We start from the raw sequence: 6,386 nt of genomic DNA, 5'->3' as shown, positions 1-6,386 counted from the left end.
ATGTGGATTCGGACTATGCTGGTGACTTAGACAAGCGTCGTTCCACAATAGGCTATGTGTTTACACTTGCTAAAGGGCCTGTAAGTTGGAGGTCAACGTTACAATCAACAATAGCTTTGTCAACAATTGAGACAGAGTACATAGCAGTAACAAAAGCTTTTAATGAAGCTATTTGGCTACATAGGTTTATTGAAGATTTAGGAATTGTTCAAGAGCACGTGGATGTCCATTGTGATAGTCAAAGTGCTATTTGTCTTGCAAAGAATCAGGTTCATCATTCCTGCACCAAGCACATCGATGTTCGATTTCATTTTGTTCGATAAATTATGGATGAAGGGGATATTTTGCTACATAAGGTTGGTACCGCAAATAATCCAACTGACATGCTCCCAAAATGTGTCTCAGGGATCAAGTTCCAACATTGTTTGGACTTGGTCAACATCTCTCGGTATTGAGCACCTTCAAGGTGCAGTGCCATACGACGCATTAGAGGTAGCATTGATTGATCACGAGAATTGAATGAAAAAATCATACCAAGGTGGAGATTTGTAGCAAATTATCAACATTTGCAAATTGTCAACATTTTTCTCAACTACCTTCAACCACCCTCTCCTTTTCAACCACAATATATATATATGCTTCCATTTCTCCTGTAAAATGTAGAAGACAACAGAGAGAGTGCATAGAGAGTGCAGTGTGTGTGCAAGTGTGTGTAGAGAGAGGAAGACAGTGCAACTGTGAGAGTGAGAAAATACAAATTTGAGAGAAACACTAAGTGTAAGAGTGAAACATTAGGTTTTGTGGGATTGTACTAGGTTGAGTTGAATGTTTGTATCATTCCTCTAATAATATACAATCTGCTGCCTCCATGGATATACTCGATTTTGAGAAACCATGTAAATCTGCTTGTTTGTGTTTTTTATTTGTGTTTGCTTTCGGTCTAATATACATAACATATATTTTACACCAGATTCACATTTCATAATATAAGTTTAAAACTCAATACCAAATAAAATCATCAAAAAACATGTGAGGGATCCACTAAAAGAATTAAAAGGATCTCCAAAGTTTTTTTAAAATTTTTAATATTTTAAAAAAATTGTTTGGTTAAATATTAAAATAATAAAAAAAGGACAGAGTCCAAACATACTATATGCAAAAAAATAAGAGGTCAGCTGAGCGGAGTGAGCAGATCAAGTGACTTTATTGCATCCATGAGCCCTTGATCTTGTTGTTATGCTTGTGAGAATGTTAAAGGTAGATTTATTGAGAGAAAAGCTTCAGTAATTAGGTCGAATTGTGGTTACTTGGCAGTTTTCCCCGGCCCTATCGCTTCCAATGGCTAGTTTGTGCAGAGCTAAATGTTGCTTTCTTGGTCCGGTTACTTAACTCTTTTGTTAGTTCTGTTGTAAACTGTTATTTTACAGTTTGTACTTATTTCTTCCGCCAGCCTCTGGCGTTTAATAAATCATTTTATGAAAAAGAAAAGAGGGATGAACAATCGCCTTAGGAACGACTTTGTTTTGGACTGAAACTATTACTCTTCAATTTGTGCCTTGAAGTTTTCACATTTAGCAATCAGGTCCTTATTCTTGGAAATCTTCTTCTTTTTCTATTTAATTTTCCCCTGGATCAATTGCAATTATACCCCTGGATTCCTGCATCATTTACAAAATAATCATTGGTTTCCAATTTAATCAACTCAGTCCTTAATTTAACTCCTCAAACTTTTAATTCTTTTCAAAATTATCCCTAGTAAAATCAATTAACACCCCTATAGTATGGACTCATATTCATTTTGATCCCTGGAGGAGGTCCATTTCCTAGCATGATGGAGAGTATAAATTCCAAACCTGAAAAGCAGGATCAAAATGCATAAATTATTCGAAGAACATATTCAATAATTTCCCTAGTCACATAATTTTGGCATCGGACCAACTGACTGTCGGTGGAACCCGTAGTTAATGCTTCACATCAACTTGTAACAACTCAAAGCCTATAGGTAGGTAACACTCCCTATGAAAGAAGTAAATAATGGGGACACGCTTGAGAAAGTACGGGAGCTTTCCTTCAAGAGCCACTACTACAAAATATATATAAAAAAATGCTGAACTATCATGGTGGTTCGGATCTTATTGCTTGTAGGTCGACAATTAAGCCCGAACATACATATTACTTTTTTTTTGCCCCACAGGGAAAAGTAAGTGTTAATGTTCAATAACATCTTTATCTTTTTTTCTTTTCTTCTCTCTTTTTTTTTCACGAAGGCTTTTGCTTTTTGTGCTAGACTTTATCCTTGACTTCCTTGATATTTAACAAGAGAACATCTTAAATAAATTGATACGATGAAAAAACTTAAATCACTTAAGTAATTTATCGTAGTATACTTACGGTGAACCCTTTTCTAGCTTGGTGTTGAACACGTTCTATTTCAGAATCATACATATTATTTACATCATGGACTGCTAGAATACGTAACCTAACAAGCAACCATTTCATTTCCGATGGCCCCAAATTCTGATGTCAATGTATTCAGCACAAAGGCAGCGTCTAGGGTCCGAAACGTAGCCCCACAAGGTGAAAAAGAACAGCATGTACGGTCCACACAATTGCCTTGGAAAGAAACTAGATGATTGTCTCCCTACGTACAATTGCCGCAAGAAACTCTTTGTCTCCCCTTGAAAAGTTTTGCCTACATTATCTAGTTTCTTCTTTTGCCTTGGATATTTGAATCTTGCCTTTAACTGGGATCTGGAACAAGCAGCTGTGATTTTTCTTTTACGCTAAATCTTTTTTTTTGTTTTTAGGGGGGGCTGCTGTGCTTGAATTTTGGGATAAAACAAGATGGGAACCTGCTGGCATTTATTTTTTTTAACGAAAGGGATAAAGATTTCTGGCTGCAAATTTGGATGGGTTTTGGTGTGACTTGGTTTCGATGGTGTATGTTGGAGATTTCGGCATCCATGCATGGACTAGGGGTGTTTTAATAGTTGTTTATTAAAGGCTAAACACACTATGACACAATATTTAACATGATTCGATAAATCACCTACATCCATGAGAAAGTTTCATATTATTAGAGATAGAGAAAAGATTACAATACACATGGAGAAGGAGAATTACTTCACTCAAACTCTAATCCTAACTCTCACATATTGTTGCTCATGACAGCAACTCCTCTTTCTCTCTTATTCTCCTCGCATTCTATACTCACTCTCATCTCATTTTGCTCTCTAATGTATGTCTCTATTTATACGTATTTATGGCAGCTCCTCTTGCTCTTTTGTCAATAATAATAGCCACCAACTCTAGCTCATCTTTAGCAATGGTAGTTGTTAATTTTTTATATTTTGGATAGATATACATGGTTGGTGCAACTCCAGCTGCAACTGCTATAATTGTTAATGATTGTTGCATATTAATAATAATCAATCCAACAATGTAGTGGCAGTGATTGCTAGGGTAATTAATTTGAATGATCTTTAGCAGAGAAGGAGATGAGGATGCTGGTTGTCGTAACCCAATTCTGGGTTATTCTCCAAAATTTCTTTTTTTTCAAATAAAAAATAAAAAATAAAATAAAGACTGACAATGTGGAGAAAGCTAATCTAGAAATAATGCAAAAATAGGCAAAAATCAAGCTGCAGTTTTTGAGGAGATTCAAGACCTATTAGCGTCCCATTATGCTCAAAATTAGAAGGAAAAAAAAAGGCAAATTCAAGGTCAAATTAAATGATTATTGGATAAATTTGCATAAAAATTAAGTCCAATAACATAATTAAATTTTTAATAGGCCAATTTGATTTAATTATGGGTCAAATTAAATTTTAATTATGTTTAAGAATTAATTTAGGTACACATGAAGGATTTAATTAAGTGCAAGGACTTAATTATACTTTAAATAGGTCAAATTAATTTTATTTGGGGCTTAATTGGTGAAAATAATAAGTTTGGGAGTCTAATTTGGGCTTAATTGAGAAGATTGGAATTTTAAGAGACCAAATTTAATTTTTACCAAGTTAATTAAGTGAAATCAGGGGTCAAATTGAAGAAATTGAAAGTTTAATGGTCAATTAGGGGTGAAATTGCATAAATCGGAGACCAAGAACTATAATGAAAAAGGCGTGTAAATTCAGGGCTGAAGTTGAAGTTACGCCTAAAACGGCATCGTTTTTTGAGTTAAAACAAAAAAAAAATTGTTTACTATTCATTGTCTTCCCCGAAAAGCTGCCCGAGTAGTAGTTTTTCAGGCATATTTTCTGTCTCGTTTGGCCACCAAATCCGACAACATGTGCAGCAACATGTCCACCTGAAACCCCTTTATCCTGGAGAATGGTTTGATCGGGTCGATAAACTTTGAAACGGCTCTGCTTATTGGCCTAAAATGGCCACCTCGGGCAGCCTCCAGCCTTGGATTTGCCAAATTTAGCAATTCGAGGTGTACACTTTGAGCCAACGGCATGGATTCCTCGAGTTGAATCAAGGGCTGAGAATTTTTTCTCATTGAAGACGAGATTACCCTCTTTTCATCCCTATAAATAGGAGCAAATTTCATGCTCAAGGGGAGGAGAAAATTGAACCCAAAATTGGCTGAAAATCAGCTTTTTCCAGCCTGGTTTTCCTGCAACCAGCCCTCTCTTTCCATTTCCTCTCCGACCGGCCTCCACCACTACAGCAACCAATGCACGCCGCCAACCTCACCACCTCTAGTCACACCGCGCACCACCAACCAGGTCGCCGACTCTCTCCACGCCAGGTAATTCTCTCCTCCCTACTCCACCTTTTTTTTTTCTTCTTTGTTCCTCTTAGCCACTGCATGCAGAATTCATTTCTGCATACAGTGGCTAATTAATTAGCCATTTGCTTAGGATGGGCCAGTTCTAGCCCAACCCAAGAGGCTTGGCCAAGCCCGGCCCAAACATAAAAGTCTTGGGCCAAAATCAGCCCAATCTATTTGGGCCGATTTTGGCCCACTTTTCCTGGGCTGAGCCTGACCCAACCAGCTGAGCCAACCCAGTCCACATGTTTTAATATTTAATTATATATATTATATTATATTATATATATATATAAACAAAAAAATTCAAAAAAAATTTCAAAATCAATTCAAAAAATTTGTGATGTCTCAAATATTTTTCTACCAAGTTTGCTTAATATTGGGTTATATACTTATATGCTAAGATACAAGTCCGATATTAAAATACCCGGTTTTCACTAAAATGTTTAAAAAAATTTCAAAAAAAAATCAAAATATCAAAAATCTTTTTTTCCTTTTTAACCATTAAGATGCAGACTTTAATATTTGTGGGGTGTAAAATTTTTTTAGGATTAAGATGTAGACTTTAATATTTGTCGGGTGTAAAATTACATGATAAAGTACACTCTCGGGTATTAAAGATACAAGGTGTAAATAAAGGCAATTTTAAAATTCAGACTTTAGAATGGTTAGGATTTAACCAAATAAGGTAGAGACTCCCTCGTGAAAGGAGATCTGCCTTGAACTTTAGAAAAGACCAACGTATAGAAATTGACATAGAAAAATAATTAAACAACAATACAATTTACCTTAGGTAGAGTGCACTGGAGGTGATGCGTCTTTCCTTTGCACAATCAGTTCCTTACTCAGACACTCACAGACCATAGGTTTCTAGTGATTATAATACTAGGTGGTGACTCTAAAAAAACCAAACAAAACAAAAATAATAATAATAGAAAAAAAAAATCATCCGTCGATACCGCGCGGATTTTCAACTATTTTTTTATATTTTTTACCGGACGAATTAATTTAGTCAAGGTGTAATTAATTTGAATGGTTTTGGAAGGGGGGGTGTAATTAATTTGAATGGTTTTGGAAGGGACCCTGGTGGTTTATTTATTTTACCTCCCTTTTTTTTCTTGTCTTTACCTTTCTTCTTTTTTCTCATGAATTTTGTGAATCTTCGCTTTTAAATTTATATATTTTGTAGGATTCAAAATTTAGCAGTGTATTGGGACACTTCACGACCAGTGAACTTGTAGATTTACGCAAACTTTTTCAAGGGGACCCTTGGAGGATTGAAGATCTACTGAACCTTCAAAATTTAAAATGAATTTTTTAATGATTTTGTACCGTAAGCAACAAGCATAGGAAAAAGAGATAATTCTTATAATTCAATTTTGATTTATTGGATTTTGATTTAATTTTATGGGGGTTCAAATCTAAAATGTAAAGATTATGAATTTATATTGATGAAAAACCTAATTTATCAATTTGTATAAAAATTATTACAATGTTTTTGTTATTTTATCTTTTTCATTAAGATAATTATAATTATTTATTTTTTAATTTATATTTAATTTAAATTTCAAAAAAACATTATTGGAAACTTTATTTTTCAATGAAATTC

The sequence above is a fragment of the Populus euphratica genome, unplaced genomic scaffold (assembly GCF_000495115.2).
Source record: "Populus euphratica unplaced genomic scaffold, PopEup_1.0 scaffold237.1, whole genome shotgun sequence".
In the NCBI taxonomy this organism is placed as follows: Eukaryota; Viridiplantae; Streptophyta; class Magnoliopsida; order Malpighiales; family Salicaceae; genus Populus; species Populus euphratica.
The sequence above is the reverse complement of the archived record's forward strand: the minus strand, read 5'-3'. Positions refer to the sequence as shown.